Source organism: Mustela nigripes, chromosome 4 (genome assembly GCF_022355385.1).
Source record: "Mustela nigripes isolate SB6536 chromosome 4, MUSNIG.SB6536, whole genome shotgun sequence".
NCBI classification, from domain to species: Eukaryota; Metazoa; Chordata; class Mammalia; order Carnivora; family Mustelidae; genus Mustela; species Mustela nigripes.
Window position 1 is genome coordinate 176584384 of NC_081560.1, and position 21842 is coordinate 176606225.

At 39.8% G+C, this 21842-nt stretch overlaps 1 long non-coding RNA gene across 5 annotated transcripts in view; it reads right to left on the reverse strand.

Moving 5' to 3' along the window:
• Window positions 1-4344: 4344 nt before the first annotated feature.
• Window positions 4345-21842, reverse strand: part of LOC132016800 (uncharacterized) — a 33931-nt gene continuing 16433 nt past the window's right edge. Inside the window, exons 3-7 of one of the 5 annotated variants that reach the window (XR_009404004.1) lie at window positions 18569-18730; window positions 15069-15178; window positions 14625-14730; window positions 12191-12346; window positions 11161-11577 (exon numbers count right to left, since the gene is read on the reverse strand). This is a non-coding gene — a long non-coding RNA (uncharacterized LOC132016800). Of the gene's footprint in view, window positions 4550-11160; window positions 11578-12190; window positions 12347-14624; window positions 14731-15068; window positions 15183-18568; window positions 18731-21842 lie in introns of those variants that run through there. The other 4 variants (XR_009404003.1, XR_009404002.1, XR_009404005.1 and 1 more) reach the window with 4 other exon arrangements.

Sequence of the window (21842 nt, forward strand, 5' to 3'; positions counted from 1 at the left end):
TCAGGGATTAGGCCTCTGCTGCCGGCTAGGATCTCCTCAGTTTCAGAAGAGAGGCAGGGCACCCAAACAATATATAACTGGATGCTCATTCTAAACCACAGATAGGCCAGAAAGGGCACGTTAGCCACCAGAAGTTCTCGCTCTTCTGCTTCACTTACGACAAATCTATAGGAGTGCTGAAGACACACATTTGACAAACCCTCTCAGTCATTATTTGGATATGTTAAATCACACCAAAGGGACCTAAGCCCAAGGACGGCATTGCTGCTTATAACACTGAACTGACTTAACTCTTCCATCTCTCTTCACACCCCAAACGCAGGAAATTCATAAGTAACATGGAAAAAAAAAAAAAAAATCCTGGTCTAGAGCGTGTGACTAAACTCCAAATCAGATGTTTTTAAATAGAAAATATTCTTGGTTTGCGGCACCTGGGTGGCTCGGTCGGTTCAGCACCCAGCTCTTCATTTAGGTTCCTTGTGATCTCAGGGTCATAAGATCCAGCCCCTTGTCTGGCTCAGTTCTGCATGTGGCGTTTGCTTGGGATTCTTTCTCTTCCTCTGTCCCTCCAACCCTCTGCTCACATGCATATTCTCTCTCTTTCTCTCACACAAGTGTTCTTAATCACTGAAAATCAACATTACTTGTTTAGAAAATTAGAATAAAAGCTTCTAATACAAGTAATAGTCCTGATATACAGACAGAAAGCTCTTGCTAATAGGGTTAAAGCAATGTCAACTCCTGCTGAGAAGATCACAGTGATTCTATGATTTGATTGCAGAGTCCAGCCCATAGAGTACTAAAGTGGACATCACCTGAAAGGAGTTAGAGCTCCAGTCTACAACCTGATATAGCTGATAGAATTGCTCTTTATGTCACACATTTGCAAAGTCCCAAATTATGTAATATTCGGAGGGTGTGAACCCAAGTAACTCAAAGTGCTGAAGAGAGTTTCAGAGAGCCTATAAATAGTTATAAGTACGAGATGGTGGACAACAAATTCATATGTGGTGCAAGTAAGATCATTAGTGACACCTTACATAACATTTTTTTTCTTTCACCAATATAAAGATGTCATTCCACCACCTTTTCCCATGGTTTCTTTTGAGAAGACTGCAATTAGTCTTACTGTCGTTTCTTTGAAGGAGAATGTCTTTTTCCTACTTTAAGATTTGTTTTTACCTTTTTCATTTATCACCAGGTTGGTTATGACATACCTATGTGTGATTTCTTTTTCCTTTACCCTATTTGGGGTTCAGTAGTCTTTTTTAGAAATCTTTGGGTTAAATTTTTTTTTTTTTTTTTTTACAAATTTCTGTTCTCTCTCTCTCTCTCTCTCATATGTAAGCTAGACTGTTTTTAGACCACTGTGTTCAACATGTCTCAATGCCCTGTTCTGTTTCTTTCATAACTTTTCCTTTATAGATTTCAGTTTGGATGATTTCTGTTGACCTGTCCTCAAATTCACTAACTCCACTTTGCTTTGTCCTATCAAACTCATCAGAAGCGTATTTAAATTCACATACATTTTTCATTTCTAGAATATGCATTTGAGTCCTTTTTATAGATTCTAATTTTCTGTTGGACTTCTCTGTATTTTTATTCATTTTTCCATATTTTTTTAACTTGTTAATCATATTTAAAGTCCTTGTCAGTTAACTAATACATCAACATCTGTGACTTTGCTTGTATTGTCTATTTTTTCTCTTGATTATTGGCTGTATTTTTCTATGTTTTCATACATTTTTAATTTTTATTGTATGCCAGACTTTGTATATAGGAATCCAGAGGCTGCAGATGGTGTCATCTTCCATTAGATAGGCAGAGGACCTCAACCAAAATAGGGATATCTTTGTCCCTATTCCTCAGGTGTGACCCTCCTGCATTTTGATTGAAAGCCTCCTGGGTCTCTCTCTTTATTTCTTCAGAGTCAGTTCTGTCATTTATAGGTTTTGTGTTTAGCTTTTTGCCTACTGACCCGATGTACCTTCAAAATTGAGCAAATGTTTTAAGGGGATAACTGACTATATATTTGTGACAGGATCTCTCCTTCTGGGAGGACTTTGTCTCCCACATTCTATGAAACTAGGACATTTCATTTTGCCTTTTAGAAGCTCCTAGCCAAGTCCTCTAGCATCTAGGAATCAACAAATGCTCCTTTGTGTTCAGTTCTAAACTAGTTTACAATCTGTCAAGCCAGCACCACACAATCACCAAAAAAAGCTTCACTAGTTTCTCTTTTCCATGGAGAGGATCCTCTTCCTAGGCCATGCCTGATTCTTAGTCCTCACCTAGAACTGACAGATCTCTCCAGGGGATAAAATGGCCAGAGATTATCAGCTCATTTAGGAAGGGATCTTCCCTCTCTGGAATTTTAGTTCTTTTTTTTTTTTTTAAGATTTTTATTTATTTATTTATTTGACAGACAGAGATCACAAGTAGGCAGAGAGGCAGGCAGAGAGAGAGGAAGGGAAGCAGGCTCCCCGTTGAGCAGAGAGCCCGATGCGGGGCTCGATCTCAAGACCCTGGGATCATGACCTGAGCTGAAGCAGAGGCTTTAACCCACTGAGTCACCCAGGCGCCCCTGGAATTTTAGTTCTTATAGTCTTACTGGGTCCATTGCTCTCTGATGTCTTTAAACTATGAATTTTGTAACTTACCTCTTTTTTCCCTAGCTGTTGTAGGAAGAACACTGGCTTTCGATGCCCTACTATATTTTCCCTAGAAGCAGAAGTCAGACATCAAGCTGTAATATTTCTTCAAAAGTTATTTGTCAAAGTTGAGACCTCTTACATAGAATCCCCTAACCTGTCTGAATAGGCAGGTTGTTTTCAGTAATCTTTCCACTGCAATACTACAGAATTAAGACCACCTTCATTTGTCACTATATTTCCAAACTTGTTAATCTTTACTTCTCCCAGTGATTTTTCCCCCATTCCATTAGCCACCCAAACACACATACACACATATAAAAACATATACACATTACAACGATATCAAACTACTGTAGTTCCCTCAGATAAGTCATGATGTTTCCTTTGCCTGGAATCCCCAATTTCTTCCTTATTTTCATAGGTAACTCTTCCTCATCCTTCTAGAATCATCACCTCTTGCTAGAAGCTTCCCGTCTTTTGCCATTCCTTTCTCCTATAACTCTATTCATTGTTCTGTATTCCTATCACAGAGCTATGTTGTGTTGAAATGATCTGTTTACTGATTGATTCTTCCCTCTGCCACACCCCCATCACACAGAATGGGATCCTTAAGAAAATTTGCCTTTTGGTCTTTTTGTCTCTAACACCCAGTGCAATGGGTTGGCGTTAATGTTGATTGAACGGTACTCTCTTCCAGAGTGTCATAATGCATTTTGATCCAGACGACTAAATAACAGCAAAGCCATTAAAAGCCTCATCTCCAAGGCTGTTTGACATTGATTTTTTTAAAGGTACATTTCCTGAAGTCTCATCGGTGCCAAAATATGAGGAAAGAAATAATTTCCCTCTGACTAAAGTGGGATAACTAATGATTTATTCTTTACAATAATCCTAGCTAGCACTTACATAACTCATACTAGGTGGTAAGCATTTTACACACATCATCTTATTTCATCTCTACAATCTCTTTCTGAGTAGGCACTCTTTTTAGGCCCATTTTACAGAGAAAAAAATCTGAAGCACAGAGAGGTTAAATAAGTAGCAGGCTACAACCTAAACATAGGCTCTCTGGTTCCAGGGGCCATAAAATTAAATTAATTTTCTTGCCTTCCTTTCTCTCTTGTCTCTTTCTCTTAAATGTTCATTATCTAAACAGTACATTAGTACTTTCATATTGTGAAGAATTAAAAAAACAAAACAAAAAGTCCACTTTAATCTAACTTCCACCCAAATCCAGATTTCTTCTGCAGAGGTACTCACTGCTGTTTGTTTGGTGGGTATCCTTCTAGACCCATTTCTCTTTGCTTACATACAGATATACATTATGTATACATGTACATAAACACAGGGAAATAGCTTCCTATAGATTGCTGCAGGTTTCCATATCAGTACTTGTAGATCTATTTCATTTTTATGAAATGCTGCATAGTATGGATACATTCCATAGTATTATAGTTTAGTTAACCATTTTCCTTTGTTTCTGATACCACTCGTTACATATAATGTTGCAACTGAATATCCTAGAATGTGTCTCTTTACAATTGTTTGCAAATATGTCTAGAAAAAACACTAAGAAATAAAATTGCTGGGGAGGAAGATTGTGTCAACATTTTTTTTTAAATGGCAACAGACAGAGGCCTTCCAGTGAGACTATAAATTTTACTTTGTCATTCACAGATAAAAGGGCTTGAGGCTGTGTGTTTCCAAGAAATCAATTCTGTATATAAACACCGTCACTCTCTGACACATGAAGGAAAGCCCAAGCCTTCCCTCTTAACCACTTCATCTTCAGGAAGAAAGGGTTTTGATGTAGGTTGTTGTACAAACAGATTCCTTGAGAACACACAATGGGTTTCCTGAAAAAGGAAGAGGCAGGCCAGAAGGAAGTGAATTTTCTGTGGGGGAAAAAAAAAAGTGGGTCAAAGCTTTCTTTCTCCTCTTGAGTTTCTTTTTTCTATATTTTCTGACCTGTATGGTAAAACCAACCCAAGGGCACGTCCCTTTACCCTTGAAAGGCCACATTGGACAGCAGACAGTTCAGGGTTAAGAGAGAATGGAGTGAACAGTTCTGGAAAATTCTGCTCTAGTCCCCTAAGGATGATGAGAGCAACACACCAGAGACTATGAGGACCGAGGATTTAGCTAAAAGCAGTATACAGTTGCCTGAAGGTTCCCCTGCACATATACCCCTCACAACTCCAGAAAAGTCACAGAGGTAGTGACTCGTGATTGTTAGTGGCATCAAAATCACTTCTCATGAGACAAAACCAACAAGTATTGAAATGTATTTCTTTTTTTAAATGGCTTTAAAATTGGTTGCAAGTACTGTATTATTTCACATGTTATTTACAATGTTATTTTAAACATTATTTATAATGTTATTTTAAATTTTATCTTACTTGAATTTACTCCTAGCAGAATAAGTTGATAATACTCTCTGAGGCACTTAAAAAAAAAATAAATCAATGCAGTTCTATCCTTACACTGTAAGGATAAACAAGCTGTACTTTTAATACATGATTAAAGTTGCAGCACTCTCTGATAGCAAGTTAACTGACTAAATTTGTAATCATAAAACTAGAGCATATTATTATCACAGTCTAACTTATCATATTGCCAAAATCCAAATATGCTCTTTCCATATGTGTTTGATCAAGGAAAAACAAAAGGTATTTATGGCTTAATACTTTCATTGGTGCCATTTCCCTCTTGCACTGCTTGGGTTGCCATAAATATTTCAATTCCTCTCAGCAATCCTAGCTCTCTGTCTCGTAAGTACATGTGAGTAATTCAGGGCATAAATACCAGGGATGCTCTGCTTAAGTTAGGGTACCCGACTGTGAAAGGAGCAAGCGAGAGTTTCTTGAGTCTCCACACTGCCACCTTCAGGTCAGACATGGATCTTTACTCTGCACTCTGGAATGTTAAAAATGAAATGAAATTTTAAAATAGTTGTCTCCCTCCCTCCAAGAAAGTTGCCACTTATTTAAACTCCACTGTGCATGAGGGCTTACGCTAAGAACTTTTTAACACTCCTTTCACTATTTATTTCTATAAGGTAAATCCTTGTTTATATAAGTTGATTCCTTCATTCATTCAACCAAGATATAAATAGGGGGCTGAGATAAAGATCAGAACAATCAGTAGGTAGGTTTAAATTGATTTAGCATTAAAGGAACAGTAGAAGTTAATCACAGAGAGAGCAAGGAAAAGATTATTTTAGACAAGGGTGCGTATACAAAAGTTCTGTATTGGGGGGGGTGGCAGGGGAGGGAGGGGGGGATTGACCAGTTCAAGGACTAGGACACCAACCACTGTCAGCTTGAGCAGACCAGAGTGAACTTGAATGATCACACTTCAAGATGGACAGGTAAGCAGGGACCAGTTAAAAAAAACCTGAAATTTGATTTTTAAACTAAATGTAATGAAAGACCACTTAAAGATGTTAAGTAGGGTAGTGAAATAAGTCAGAGAAAGACAACTATCATATGATCTCCCTGATATGAGGAAGTGGAGATGCAGTGTGGGGAGTTTGGGGGGTAGGAAAAGAATAAATGAAACAAGATGGGATCGGGTGGGAGACAAACCATCAGAGACTCTTAGTGTCACAAAACAAACTGAAGGTGACCAGGGGGAGGGGGGTCGGGGGGGGGTTATGGACATTGGGGAGGGCATGTACTATGGTGAGTGCTGTGACGTGTGTAAACCTGGCGTTTCACAGACCTGTACCCCGGGGCTAATAACACATTATATATTTATTAAAAAAAAAAAAAAGATTTTAAGCAGGTCAACGGTTACGGTTCATGACTTGCTGCTGCTATCTGGACATGGACCTGGGGGAGGGGTGGAGAACTGAAGTTCAGAGATCAGTAGGAGGCCATTACAGGTTTTGAGCTGAGAGATGATAGCAGCCCCAGAAGTGATGGCAATAGAAGTGAGGGATAAAAACATGAGCCAAAAGATATTTTACAAGCAGAATTGACAGGATTTGCTGCTGGATACGACAGGAGGATGGATGGGGAAGTACCGTGGATAATGTCTGAGTCCTCAAGAAGATCGCGGCTCCTTTTACTGAAATGGAGGCTGTTGGGATGGAGAAAAGAAGCAAGGGAAAGATTTGTGGAATTCAGTCTGGAACTTCACTTTGGCCATGAGTTTGAGATGTCGGTGAGACATTGCAGACAAGTTTAAATAGATGGCTTGATGTTTGGTTTCGAACCTTTGACTGGAGGTCTGGGTTGCAGACACAAATCTGAAATCGATCAGCATAATGGTAGTATTTAAATACATGGAAATTGGTGACATTATTTTTTGAAGGTAGGGTATGAAAGGGAGAAGAGAGGGTCCAGGACTGACTCCCGAGGAAAGCTAACATGGGATAGAGGAAAAGCCGGCAAAGGAGAAGATAGAAAAACTGAGATGGGAGGAAAATGAGGAATAGTGGCATTGAGTAAACAAGAGAAAAGAGAATTCTGTGAAGGGAAACATTGTCACATATATTTGCAGGCAGTGTGAGGGTAAATGTTTAACAAATGGCTATGGCAGGGAACGGCTCTCATCTGCGGCATTTGCTGATTTCTATAAACGGCCTCATCATGGTGAATTTCAAGGTACCAACATGTCTTCACAGAACTTGGATGTTGCAAAAAGCCACGCATAATTAGCTGTCAGGCACCATTACTCTTGGACTCCAGGACAACACTGCTGCTGAGAGGGAGCACAAGATGAACACCGGAAAATGTGCACTGAATTTCACAAAAGGAAGTTCATTAGTGACCTTAATAAGGGTTGTTTTCAGACACTAGGGCAGAAGTGAGTTTGAAGTGGGTAGAGGAGTGCAATGAAGGTAAGAAATAAAGACAGTGCATGATTTTGGTAAAGAAACAAATGACAGGGGCACCTGGGTGGCTCAGAGGGTTAAGCCTCTGCCTTCGGCTCAGGTCATGATCTGAGGGTTCTGGGATCAAGCCCTGCATCGGGCTCTCTGCTCAGCAGGGAGCCTGCTTCCCCCTCTCCCTCTGCCTGCTTGTGATCTCTCTCTCTGTCAAATAAATAAATAAAATCTTAAAAAAAAAAAAACAGAAAAAAAGAAATGAATGGCAGCTAAAGGAAGAAGAGGAGTCAAGTTAAAAAAAAAAAGTTAAACTCAATGAGATTAAGATTTTTGTCCTGAAAATGCATCAAGTACGTGTAAATGGAAGAGATGGGATTTTAACCTGGCTTTGTTTGTCTCCAAAGCTTATGCCTTATTTAGAGCTACCTGGACTTTAGAGCAAAAAAAATTGTGTAAACTCTCTAAATATGGGATTATAGATGATTTTTAAAATACTTTCCAGTATTTTTCCAATCTTTTCATTAACAGAATAAATTACTCTCACAATCATAAAAATACTTACAAAACTATAATGAATTTTATATTTGCGGAGTAACTACTGAGATACAGCAAAGTATATGGAAACCATTGGCTAGTCAAATTCAGTGTAAATAACCCATGACCGAACAGTGCCACCTAGTGCAAAGCTTACTTCTCTGATAAATATTTACACTTTAATTCCATTTCATAGCTTATAAATCAACACATATTGAAATGTCTGTGAACTAAAATATCAAAAGGTGCGACCTTCAAAACTCCTGATTTTATAGATTCTAATTCTGAAATGGTTTCACAACAATAGATATGGGAAGGGTCCGTGTCCCATGTTTTGTGTAGTGCTAAGCCTGCTGACACAGCTCAAAAGATAACGGATAATGGTAGGAACAAGAAAGTGATGTAGCTTTCCAGCGAAAAAAATGGAACACTCTTGCATTGGAATCCAAAATAAATTATAATTATTTTTCTCTAGAATACAGTATGTAGTAATGGTATAAGTTACTTGGGAATGTGGATTTCATAAAGATGCTTTTTCCTTTGGCTTTGCAAGAAGACAGATCTCTGTGATCAGAGTGAGCATTCTTAGGACAGGTAGGGGTTGGGGCATGGATGTAGATGCAACAGGACCATTGTGGTGCCATTTTATAATTGTATACCATACCATTCATGGACAAATACAAACTATAAGATTATGTTGTATTTTTAGATTATAATTCTAAACTACAATAATTTTGAGTGAATATAAAATTTCAAACTAATAGAAATAGTTTTTTTTAAAGATTTATTTATTTGGGAGCGAGAGAGAGAATGCACATGAGCACAGGGGGGGAGGGGGAACAGAAGGAGAGAGAAACATCAGCAGACTCCACATGTCCAGAGCCAGAAGTGGGGCTCCATCCCACCTCCCTGAGATATGACCTGAGCCTAAACCTAGAGTTGGACACAACCAACTGAGCCACTCAGGTACCCCCTAGAATAGTTTTTTAAGAGCATGCATGTAATCATTTCTCTTTCTCTTTAGTGCTACATTTAATAGAATTACATTTCATTTTTTTCAAGTAGGAAAAAGAAATTGATTGCTATTTTCTAAAAAAGAGAGAAAAGTATATTACTTACAAGAATATTTATAGTAATACTACTTGAACTATAGAGTATGGTTTCACACAAAAATAAACATGCAGAAATCAATAGCTATCTTAAACACCAGAAGTAGTGGGTTAGAAAATATAAGGGGAAAAGATACTATTTACAGTACCATGAAAATCTTCCAAATTCTCAAAATATCATTAGAAGTATAAAAGTCACTGTAGCCCATTAGGATTGAACCACATGGGCGTTTAAATCCGTTTGATGGTGAGTTTTGGGAAAGTTGAGGACGGACTTATATTTAGTTTTGAGCACCTTCAAAATTTATCTTTCTTTGATGAAAACTTACTTTATATGAAAAATAGTCCTTTTTTAAACTTAAAAAAATAGCCTTATTTGTAGATGGGTAGATAATACAGCATTACACTGGGATTCGCCAAGTGGCTCCCGTGAAATTATTTGATCAGACTGCCACCTACAGGGCACAAGGAAAGCAGAGCGGCGTTAAAACACCACCTACCTCGTCTCGAGCACAGGATTAAGAAAAATGATAGGGCCGCCAGATAAATCCAGAACTCTCACTTAAGGTTGCTTTCAGTTAATTATCAATACTTTTGTGGTATAAGTATGTCCCAAATATTCCCTGTGACATATCGATACTGAACATTTTTTCATTGTTTACCTGAAATTCAAATTTAACTGGGCATATACAGTTTTATTTGCTAAATCTGGCAACCTTTAAAAATAAAGATAATAATGTTGACCACACTCTGCTGAGTAAAACCTTTCACTGGCCTCAGGGGAAGGTAGAAGCATCTTAACACAGTGCATAAGAACCTTCACGTCTCTGCTCCCATCCAGTTCCTCTCTCTTTAGTACCAGCTTCCCGTCAACATTAAAATCTTTCCTTTGTTTAGGTACTTTGCTTGGCCTAGAATATACAGTTCCCTGGTTTGCTGTCTTTTAATATTGCTTATGATAATTTTATTATGTAATCACACCTTGCCTCAGGACTTACTAAGTGAACGTCAAATTATCACAGCAAATTATAATTAAATAATACATTACTTCAAGACAAAAACCAATGAGAACACGTAACTTACATAAAAACATTACCTTGGAAAGGCACACTGGAAAATGTTTTATCTCCTGAGAATTTTTGTGTTCTTATTTAAATGCTAATGAAACAAAAGTCCTGTTGAACTTAAATTGTATGTTTGTGTGTATCTGGCTATGCAACTTGCAGGGTCCTGGGTGACATAAAAATGTGGAGCCTCTTGTTCAAAAATTGCTAAGAATTTCAATATGGTAATAGCATCATATTAACCCCAGGCAAGGGACCCTTGTAAGAGCAGGGCTCTGAGCGCTGCGGTCACCTGCTCTGTATACATTTTCGCCCTCAACTGAACATATTTAGAATTGAAATTTCTCTAAAGGAAATTCTTTTTGCTTAAACTAGAAGGATATGAATAATTTAAGATTCATGATGTTTCAAAGATCTTCTTAAATGGACCTACAAGACAATCAAGAAGAAAATTAAGCTGATAAGAATGTGGACTTTGCAGGTGCACCTGGCTGGTTCAGGCCATGAAGTGTGCGGCTTTTGATCTCAAGGTCATGAGTTCGAGCCCCTTGCTGGGTATAGAAACTACTTAAAAAAATAAAATCTTTTAAAAAGGAAGAATGTACACTTTGCAATCAATTCAAGGCTTATTTTCACGGCTGCCTGGTGGATTTATTGGTTGGTTTTCGGGATCCACAAACTCCCCCTAATTATAATCAAAATTGTGTGTGTGCTTGTGTATGTGTGTATGCGTGTGTGTGTGTGTTTACATGTGCATTTTTTAGGGGAGAGCGTTCATCCAATTCTCAAAGGGATCAATAACCCAAAAAGACTTAAGAACCACTGTTCTATAAAATTATTTCTCTTTATTTCGATGTTATCTCTATAGCTAGCCATGTTTTACTTAAAGAAATGTCTGGTTTTAAAAAAAAACAACTTTAAACAAAAGGGTTAGGGCAAATTTTTAAAACAATGTTTATTTTAAAACATAGAAAAGAAATATATAAAGAAAAATATAAGGAATAAACAAATAGGTCAGGATCCCAGTCAGAGAAATCTGCAAGGATCTACATTAAACCCTTACATCTTAGCTGCTACCATCAGAAAACGTTAAAGATAGTAAAATTGATCTTTAATTGCAATATTTATTATGTAATAGTATGTAATACTTATTGAACACTTATGTCTCGGGCACTGTTCCAATTACCAACTCACTCCACTCTCTTACCAACTTTATACGCCCCCTTGCAGAAATGAGGAATCGAGCAGAGGTTAAGAGCCGACACACAATGGATAGTGGTAACAGGTCTTGAATTGGTCACAAAGTCAATATTCTTTATAAGCTTCATTTTTTCTTCATTATTTAGTAGGTCCACTTAGCAAGATGTCAATACTTCGTAGAACTTTCAGTTAGGAGGTATCAAGATTAAAGAATTAGAACACTGAAAACGTATCCTTCCAGAAACGTTTTTCACTCTGCCTCCAGGACACAACTTCTCTGTGGGTCTCCTTATGTCTCTACCTGGCCAGTCTTTCAGTCCTTGTATGGGATTTTCCCCTTTTCCCTGTCGGGACTTGAACCTCTTCTCTCCATCTATACATCCTCTGTAGGCAAAACTAATCCAGTCCCATGACCTTAAGTGCTTCCATATGTTGATGATTTTTAAATTTGTATCTCCAGGTTGGGACACTACTTTGAACTCTAGATTCATGTATTCAGCTACCTTCTCAACCTCTTCATTTAGGGTCTAATCAACATTTCAAGCTAAGCCTGACCAAAATGAACTGCTGATGCCCTTCCTTCAAGACTCTCAGTCTCCCTCATTCAGTAAATGGAGACCCCATTCTTCAGTTAGAACAAAAACTTTGGAGCCATCTGTGTCACTTCTCCCTCCCTCACACCCCGTACCAAATCTATTGGCAAATGAGGTCAACTTAACCTTCAAAATATGTCCAGATGAATAGAAAGCAAAATTCACCGACTTTCCTAACCCAAACCACCATTATCTCTCTTACCTGGATTATGGCAAAGTCTCGGTGATGGCCAGAGTTCCCAGTGTGGAAGGATAATTGACTGGTGGGCCCATCCATCATGAGTTCACACGGAGGCCATACGTCCCACAGAGAGCTTCCAGCTTCTGGCTGGTAGGGTATACTGGAGCGGGTCCATTCCTGGGAGACAAGTGTTTTGCTGGTGGATGACTTTGGCTCAAGGACTCTCTGTTGGCCTTACCACACTTTCATAGAATGACAGTGTAGTTTCAGAACGCCCCATCAGACCTTCCTGCCCCTGTTCCGGCCCTTACCTGGGTAAGACCTACACTGCAATCTGAAGGCTCTTAACATCGCTTCTGGCCCTTTCCATGGGTCCTCCCAGCTGTTCCTTTTAATGATTCCCTCACACATCTCGTGCCAACATGGCTTCTCAGAGGACTCAGACTAACACGGTTTGTTCATCGGCCTTCCTGCTTCCACAATTACACTCCTACAGTCCATTTACGCAGCAGCCAGAAGGGATCAGGTGAAGACCAACCTCTTCACCTCTGGCTCTGGGCTCTACAAGATCTGGTCCTTGCTCTACCCATAGATCTCATCTCCTTTCTGCTGACTCTGCTTCGGCCACGCGAATCTCCTGGCTATTCTTAGACCTTTAGGTACGGTTTGCTTTCCTGTGCACTCGTCTTTCTCTGTGGAATGCTTGTGCCCCAAACATGTACATATTTTTATCCTTTTCCTTGTTCAGGTCTGTCACTCTCTATCCTCTTATCCTGGTTTATTTTTTCTTCATAGCATTAATCATCATTTGGCATATTATACATCTACTCTGGTTATTTGCTTATCGACTCCCTCTCCCCACTACAACACGAGCGCCATGAAAACAGAGGCTCTGTGTTCACTCCCATATCCCCAACACAAATAAAAGCCTATATATATATACATATATATATATGTATATATATAGGCAGGCAGGGGCAGAGGGAGAGGGAGAGAATCTTAAGCACACTCCACACCCAGTGTGGAGCCTGACATGTGGCTTGATCACAACCCTAAGATCATGACCTGAGCAGAAATCAAGAGTCAGAGGCTTAATTGACTCAGCCATCCAGGCACTCTTTTTTTTTTTTTATAAAGATTTAATTTATTTATTTGACAGAAATCACAAGTAGATGGAAAGACAGGCAGAGAGAGAGAGAGGGAAGCAGGCTCCCCGCTGAGCAGAGAGCCTGATGCGAGACTCGATCCCAGGACCCTGAGATCATGACCTGAGCCGAAGGCAGCGGCTTAACCCACTGAGCCACCCAGGCGCCCCAAGGCACTCTTGAATAATAAATTCTTACTAAAAATCACATATAGGGTCATAAAAATCAAAGGAATTTACAAAGCATAGGTTTGATCAGTAACATCAGAGTTTTCTGAAGAATGAGGACACAAGTAGAAAAATTAGTACCATAAGAAATTAAGGACACACATTTTTGTTTTCTTTTTTTTTTTTGCTGATTATAAAAAAATGCTATTTTTTTAAAAAACAAAATTCATATTTATAAGTAATCTATTTAATATAAAATATGAAGTAGTATTTTATTACAAGCAAGCTCAAGTCACACTTGATTAGCTGTATTATAACCAGGAAAGTGCTAAAATATCAAGGGAGTAAAAGTTGTCTTTCTATGACTTTGAGAGAGTAAGTGATACCAGGGAATAGTCAGAAATCTATTTTTTTCAAGCATAGAGAGAAAAATATATAGGAAAACACTCAAGAATCTCCCTAAGCTGGGAATATATGACAGCAAATTAACTTGCTGACTGTAATGGGAAGTAATTGGAAATATATCTGAATTTCTGTGAGATTTAATGAAACCGGAGTCTTGAACACACTTGAGATTAATTTTTCCAAAAAATCTATGTTGTCATGACACTCAAACCTACTTTTCTACTTTTTCCCTTTTCCTCTTCTCTTCTAGCTATATTCTTAAAGAAGGAAAAATAAAATCAAAACATTATTTAATCTCACTTAGAAAATCTGAGTCCCAAACGGTAAGTCAGTGGGTCCCACAAAATTTCTCTGACATGGTAGTTATGTGCATCCAAATGGCAGACTCTCTGGCATGGAAATAGAAGCCACAAAGTGCCTTTCTGGCCACCTGCCCTTTCTGAATATTACACTTAGAGACAACAGAAGAAAATGCAGATACTACATCCTGTCATTGATTCACTGTCCAGGAAATCAGAATTACTGAAGTGTTTAAATGACACAACTACTACCGGGAGTCTATGTGATCTTTGTCAAGTGACTAAAAGAAGCCAAGCAGAAATTACATTTCTGGTTTACCATTCAGCTATTGTATGCACTTGAATTAGTCCTCTTGATACTTCCGGAAATTATGGCAAAAATATGTAAGCATGTTTTAGAAATGCTTATGTATTATTATGGGGCAAAGAAAATATTTACCTTATTAAATTTTATTCTGCATCCCGTGAGGAAGCGTGGTCCAGTTTTCTTTTCTTTTCTCTTTTCTTCTCTTCCCTTTTCTTTCTTTCTTTCTTTCCTTCTTTTGCTGGTGAAAAAGCAAAACTGTGATCCATTGAACTATTTTAGGTAGTGCATGTGTGTTCAGTACAAAAGAATCCAAGATATATCAGAATATAGCATGATTTAACAGAATATTGAGTTGAGAGTCTACAGCCCTCTGTTCTCATTTTAAGCTGGACACGAGCTATCTGACTATGAGTAAGTTACAAAAAGTCTCAGAATTATTGACCTGTTGTTAACAAATCCCAATGAACATGTATTCTCTTCCAGGTTCTGGGAGTGGGTTCAGGGCTGGCTTAACTGCTTCTGGCTCAGGGATTCACATGAGCTTGGGACAGCTAGAGCTGCAGTCATCGGACTCACCTGGGGCTTGACGCTCTGCTTCTAGGTTTACTTGCACGTCCAATGGCACAAGGCTCCAGGTCCTCGCTAGGTGGGCTCCTCCACAGGCTTGCTCACGAGGTGGCAGCTGACTTCCTCCAAAGGGAGTGATCCAAGAGTGAGAAAGTAATGAGGCAGGTGCTGTGATATCCATGATCACTTCTTCATAAACAATTACATCAATTCTGCTGTATCCTACCACTCACGTAAGCTGACCTTGATGCACCGTGGGAGAGGGGTGACACAAGGCTATGAACAGCAGAAGATGGGAATCACTGGGGAACATCTTGAAGGCTGCCTATCACATTCTCTGACCTCCTTTTCCTGATCTATAGTGAGCTTTTTTATACTACATGACCTTGGAGGTTAGTGACCTCCTCTCTCCCAGGTGCTGCTTCCAGACCTTGGTTTTCACTCTCACATAGAAAATCCTATTCCTATTACTCGGCCATCAGAAAGAATGAAATCTTGCCATTTGCAATGACATGAATGGAACTAGAGGGTATTATGCTAAGCTAAGTCAGTCAGAGAAAAACAAATACTATATGATGTCACTCATCTGTGGAATTTAAGAAACAAAACAGATGAACATAGGGGAAGAGGAGGAAAAATAAAATGGGATAAGTCAAAGAGGGAGGCAAATCATAAGAGACTCAACTACAGGAAACAAACTGAGGGTTGCTGGAGGGGAGGTAGGTGGGGGATGGGGTAATTGGGTGATGGCATTACGGACGGCACTTGATGTAATGAACACTTGGTATTCCATGCAACTGATGAGTCGCTACATTCACTAAATTCTATCCCTGAAACTAATAATAAAATAAAATAAAAAAAGAAGAAAATCCTATTCCTCTTAGCTGTAAGCCATACAGTTAAACCTTTCTCCACCCATCCATGTCGCTGTCATTTCTAGACTTCCTGGTCACCGTCCTTCATCTCTGTAACTTAGCACCTGACCTACAGTTGTCCTTTTCACTCCAAGTCCTGTCATTATTCTAAGACTTCCATGTCCTCATGGGTGACTCATCCGTTATCATGGCCTTCAAGTTCCTTAACCTCCCCATCTCCAATGCCCTTCTCAGCCACCTCACTTCAGAGCCCATTCCCTACGATCACCCTGAATTTGTCATCACCAAAACTTCAACTCTGTAAACCATAAATGTAATCACTTTACTCTCTTGCTATAACTTCCCATTTATCTGATCCTCTCATCAACCGTCCCAAGATGGGTCCCCCAGATCTGAATGGAACTTCCAGGAAATGGTCAAATCTACTTTCTCTGCATCTGATCTCTCTTGTCTTCACTTCATATTGGATCTTAGAGGCCATCACTTGAAGAACCACTCTCTGGAAAGACCCCTCACCTCCTTTGTCTCATGGTCTTTCTTTTACATGTGCCTTAGTCCCGATTGCTTTCGATGGACTATCTTACACCTTCTCTGTCACCTGCCACCAGGCCACTGAAGGCTGCTGGAGAAAATCACATGACTGCGGGCTACGCAGATGGTCCTCACGTTCACACAGGCTTCCACGGCTGTCCACCAGCATCCTTGCCAGCGCTCTCCTCCAGTTGCACGGAGACTATTTCAAATACTCCCCACTTTCCGTATCTGCCCCTGCCACCTCTCCCATCCCCTTCATTTGCTCTCTCACTCTCCAAGGAAAATAAAATCCATTATCTGGACTCTCTATGTCTAGACTCATTCTTTCCTCTTTTCCTCTTTTAATGAAAGAAGAGCTTCACCTCTGACTTGAAGTCTGTCTCTGACTAAAATTCCATTCCTTCTCACCTCCTCAGAAATCCTGACATTTCTTTTAACCCAGTGCAGTCTCACAGCCACTTTCTCTTCTTCCCTGAAGTAGTCCCTTGTCTTACTCTGTTGCCTTCTTTTATCTAAAACTACTGTCCACTATGGTACCACTAGCCACATGACTTGAAATATAGCTAGTCCCAAATGATAAATCCTCACCAGCCTTCAGAAACTTAGTATTTAAAGAAAATAATGTATATTATCTCTTTAATCACTTTCCATATTAATTGCATATTGCATGTATAGATTTCTGGGGGGCAGAACAGGATAGCTAGATTGACCTCTAATTCCTAAATACTCTATTCTGTGACCTGTATTATGAAGTTATCTGGTCCCCTTTATCTGAATGACATAACACATTTTCCTCTGTATATATAATCAAGAGTAAATTCCTTACATAGTTGCGCCCAATATAAAAAAATGCTATCTTTATTCACAAAGTAAAAGAAATGAGTTATCTTTTACTTTAATATTAACTGTGTTCATAAAGTAGAGAACTGTGTAATGACTTTTTCTGGGAAAGTGAAATGTGACTATTTTCTTCTTTAGCTCCTTTACATAATAATATACTATGATATACTACACTATGTAAAGTGTAGAGTCTCATACACTATACCACACGTGGTATTTATATGTGAGATGAATAATGCTACAGAGGCTATTAATACTTGAATATAGGGTTGTTTGTTTTTTTTTAAATTTTAGCCCAGTGGAACCTATTCCAGACCTCTGACTTCAGAAGAGTAAGATAATACTTTTTATTGTTTTAAGCTACAAAGTTTGTAGTAAATTCTTAAAGCAGGAATGAGAAGCTTGTACACTAATTTCAGACCCTAAAGTCTCCTTTTTTTTTTTTTTTTAAACAAAATGATTTTATCATTACACAGGTTCTGTGTAATGGGGCCAGGAGTCGGGATAGTTTAGATGGGTCCTCTGCTCAGGGTTTTACGGACTGCAGTCCAGGCATGGGCCTAGTGTTGCTTTCTTGCTGGTTATCAGTCAGGGGCTGCTCTTAGCTCCTAGAGGCCCCCAAAGATTTTTTCCATATGACCGTCTCGCAAATGGCTATTTGATTCTTCAAGGCTAGCATGAGAATCACTTTGACCTCCAAAAGCTGCTTTTATTTATTTTTTCATCATGATACATCCACTCTTTAATCCCCATCACTATTTCTCCCACCCCCAACACATACCTCTCCTCTGGTAATCATCAGTATCAGTTTGCTTTCTGTTATGAGACACAGGCCAGGATGATTGATGTCACTACCCTTTGCCGGCACCTCTGCCTCGTCCCGGGCTCTGTATCTTGATGAGCTCCGAGCTTATTTCTTCAACCTCTTCCCTACCTTATCTACATCCATCCCCTGGGTGGTTGCACCCAGCTTCATGCACTGAAATCCTCCTGTAAGCCTTGACCTCCCCACCGCACTCGACGCTGGTATATCTAATTGCCTGTTCAGCATCTCCACTTGGGTGTCTCCTCGACATCTTATAGACTGAAAGCAGAACGCTTGATTCCCCTCCCCCCAAAAGTTCACTTCTCCCTGAGTATTTTCTGAATTTAAAAATGACACCATCATTGCAGTCATTCGGGCCAAAAGCCTGGTGTCTTCCTTGATCTCGCTCTTCCCTCATTCATATCCAATTTTTCAGCAAATCTTGTCCACTTTACCCGTGAAATGTATCCAGAGTCCAACTATTCTCCACACTTCTTCCACCAACAAGTCACCATTGCCTCCTACTGGAAAAACAGGAGCCTCGCACCTGGACTCCCTGCTTCTATTCTTGCTTCCCCCATAGTTGATTTTCCACATAGCTGCAGTCAGAGTGATATCTAAAAATGTAAATGGAACATTTCTGTTCAAAACCGTCAAATAGTTTCCAGTTTCACTCAAAATAAAATCCCAAATCCCTATGCCTTTGCCCTGTGGTAAGATCTTGGTCTAACTGAGACAACCATAACCTGGAATTTTTATGGAGGACTGTGGCAGGGAACAGTACTAGACATCCTGCAATATATGGGGTGTTCCCATAAAAGGAAGACTTGTTTCTTATTCTATAGGATTCTTGAATTTCTGGCTGGATATGCAGGTGAAAAGCCTATTTACTATTAGTTGAGAATTTAATATGTAACCCAATGTCCAGGAAAGCACTACTCTGTAAATCAAGTGGAAGTGGCACATTATTTTTCTTGGAACATTACCAACAACTGCTCACCACTTTGGAGAATCACATTGTTCTTGGCAATACCATTGGCTATTTGCATCACTCGTATAACACACCTGAACACATTTATAGTTATCATCTTTATGCTGATTCCACGTGTAGATATAAACATCTTTTACCCTCCTGTATTGTAATTGAGTCTCTGCATTTATATGTTAAGACACACATAATTCTATAATTTTGGTCCAAATCCATCCTCCTCAACTCCACTTTCTGGTGTAGGTCTAGAAAAGGGCAACTGTATTTCCCTTTACCAGGTACCGCTGTGCCCACTTCTGCCAGCAGAGGGTGCTAGAGGGAAGGTATTAGGCAGGAGAAGAAAAGCCCCTCTCCAGTCCTTTGTGATTCCTGCCTTTGTGACTTCAACGACACTCCGACACTCCTTTCCTCTGCTAATGGCAGCTGGCTCCAGTCTTCAGCTTCTTTGGTACTTCCAAAATGAGCTTCCAGGTAATCCCCTGAAGTACTGGTATGAGCAAGACAGCACTTCTTTCTCAGGAGTCTAAGCCTTAGGTCTACGTGGCCCCTCTTCCAAGCCTCTAATTTCTGAAAACACCAACCTCTTCTCTTTGTTCCTCTAGCAGGTTAATACATGGGTCTCAACTTTTGCTTTTTTAGTCCTTCAAGCTCCATCGCAACACATTTTTTATATTAAATTCTCTCCTGGGGGAGAACTGAGGATGGCTCAGTTGGTTAAGCATCTGATTTTTTTTTTTATTAAGATGTTATTTATGTATTTGAGAGTGTGCGAGAGAAAGTGAGAGAAAGAGCGAGCGAGCACAAGTGGGAGAGAGCGCTAAAAGGAAAGGGAGGAGCAGACTCCCTGCTCAGTGCAGAGCCTGATGCCAGCCGGATCTCAGGACCACAAGACAATGACCAGAGCAGACGACAGCCACTTAAGTGACTGAGCCACCCAGGCACTTCCCAAGCCCCCCACCCTTGATTTCATCTCGGGTCATGATCTCGGAGTAGTGAGATCGAGCTCTGTGTCAGGCTCCACACTCAGCGAGGAGTCTGCTTGAGATTCTCCCTCTTCTTCCACGCCCCCACCCCTCTTGCACACATTCTCTCTCTCTCTCTCCAGAATAAATAAATCTTTAAAAAATTTCTCTCTGCTGAAATGATGGGTGTGGTTTCTGTTTTCCTGACTTCATTCTAATGGGTACTTGCGGCCAGAGTGGTTCCAGGAAATAGACCCTCCATGATGGGATTTGGGATTGGTTGGTTCTATCCCTAACTCTGCAATCACCTGAGCTCTTTGCCTACAGAAAATTGTTATCTGGTTATCTGTGGTCATATAATGCATCATGATTATCTGACGTGTCACCTGTAGTTGACTGTGCCTACTGAAACAAATGGTCTGGAGGACCAAGTGGTGGTTGCACTTGGTAATGAGCTATGGTAAAACTGATGACTACAAGAACTGTGAGGTCAGTGGCTGCTTCCGAACATGCTGGAGAGCTTATGGAAAGGAAATAACAAGATCAGGGTTTTAAACTTTCATCTCAGGTCACAGCCAGGGGACTAGAGAGTATCCATGGCAGCTCTAAGATAATCTACTCATTCCCAGAGTGACAGCGTCAAACTTACTGAAAATCACATCCAAAATTAGTTGTCTGGGTTGCAAAACAATAACTTAAGTTGAATTTACAGACTATCCAAGTATCTTATGTTAAACTTCTGGCATTAAGAAGGAATAGATGTGAGGCTCAAAAGGGCGACTTCTGATGGAATTTAACAAATATGAGAATTTGAACTCCCAGATCTCTCTAAGCCCCTCTTGTCAAGCCTGCTTTCCTGTGTCTGGGGAGAACAGATTCACTTAAAGATCTCCTGTAACCTCACTCTGGGGAATCGGCCTTGCAAAGACATGCCAATCATTCTCAAGATGCACCCTGACCAGCCCCGAATCCTCTAGACTCAAAAGTAGAGTCCACTTGGCATACTCCAAGGAGATGAATACAAAGTTTGGCCTAGGATGACATAGCTTATACTCTCTAAGAATTTCCAGATTTTTCCAATATACAAAAAGGTAAAAACAAATATATATAAAGACTAAACTGTTGGAAATGGATTTGAGAAGTATTACTCCAAGGAGGAAAGCATACAAAACAGGATCCGGGAAAATGTACAAATATAAATGCCCTTGCAAGAGATCCCGGTGGTAACGTATAAACTAGCAGAGCTGTCAGCTTCCCACCACACGGCTGGAACTGCTTGACTGCCCGATGATTATAAGGCAGAAAATTCACAGCCCTTTATTATTATTTAAGCCCAATGCAGGACTAAGACTATTACCTGACAGATACTGTTTAATACCTCCAAACTTCAGGCTGAGGTCCTTACTTTAAGAGGGACTTTTCTTGGGAAGACTCATTTCACAGTTAAAGGTGAGGGTTGTTAGTAGCAGACGTACTGCTCTATCATCCCTACCACGGCTCCTTCCACAGTGTCAATGCCGAGCCAAAGGTTCATAGTGTGGATCCTACCTTCTCAGTTCACACTTCTCAAGTCAGTTCCTACAACTGCAGTCTGATGAATCCACAAATGGATTAATCCACAATGTATGGGGACCTAAAACATTCTCATCACCCCCAACATGGTTTCATGACAGAATGCAATGAAGGAGCCAGACTCATTTGAAGAGAAAACAAGATGATGACCACTGTAATACCATGTAAAAAAAATAGAATCTAGCCTTGATGCATTTCTGGGTAATG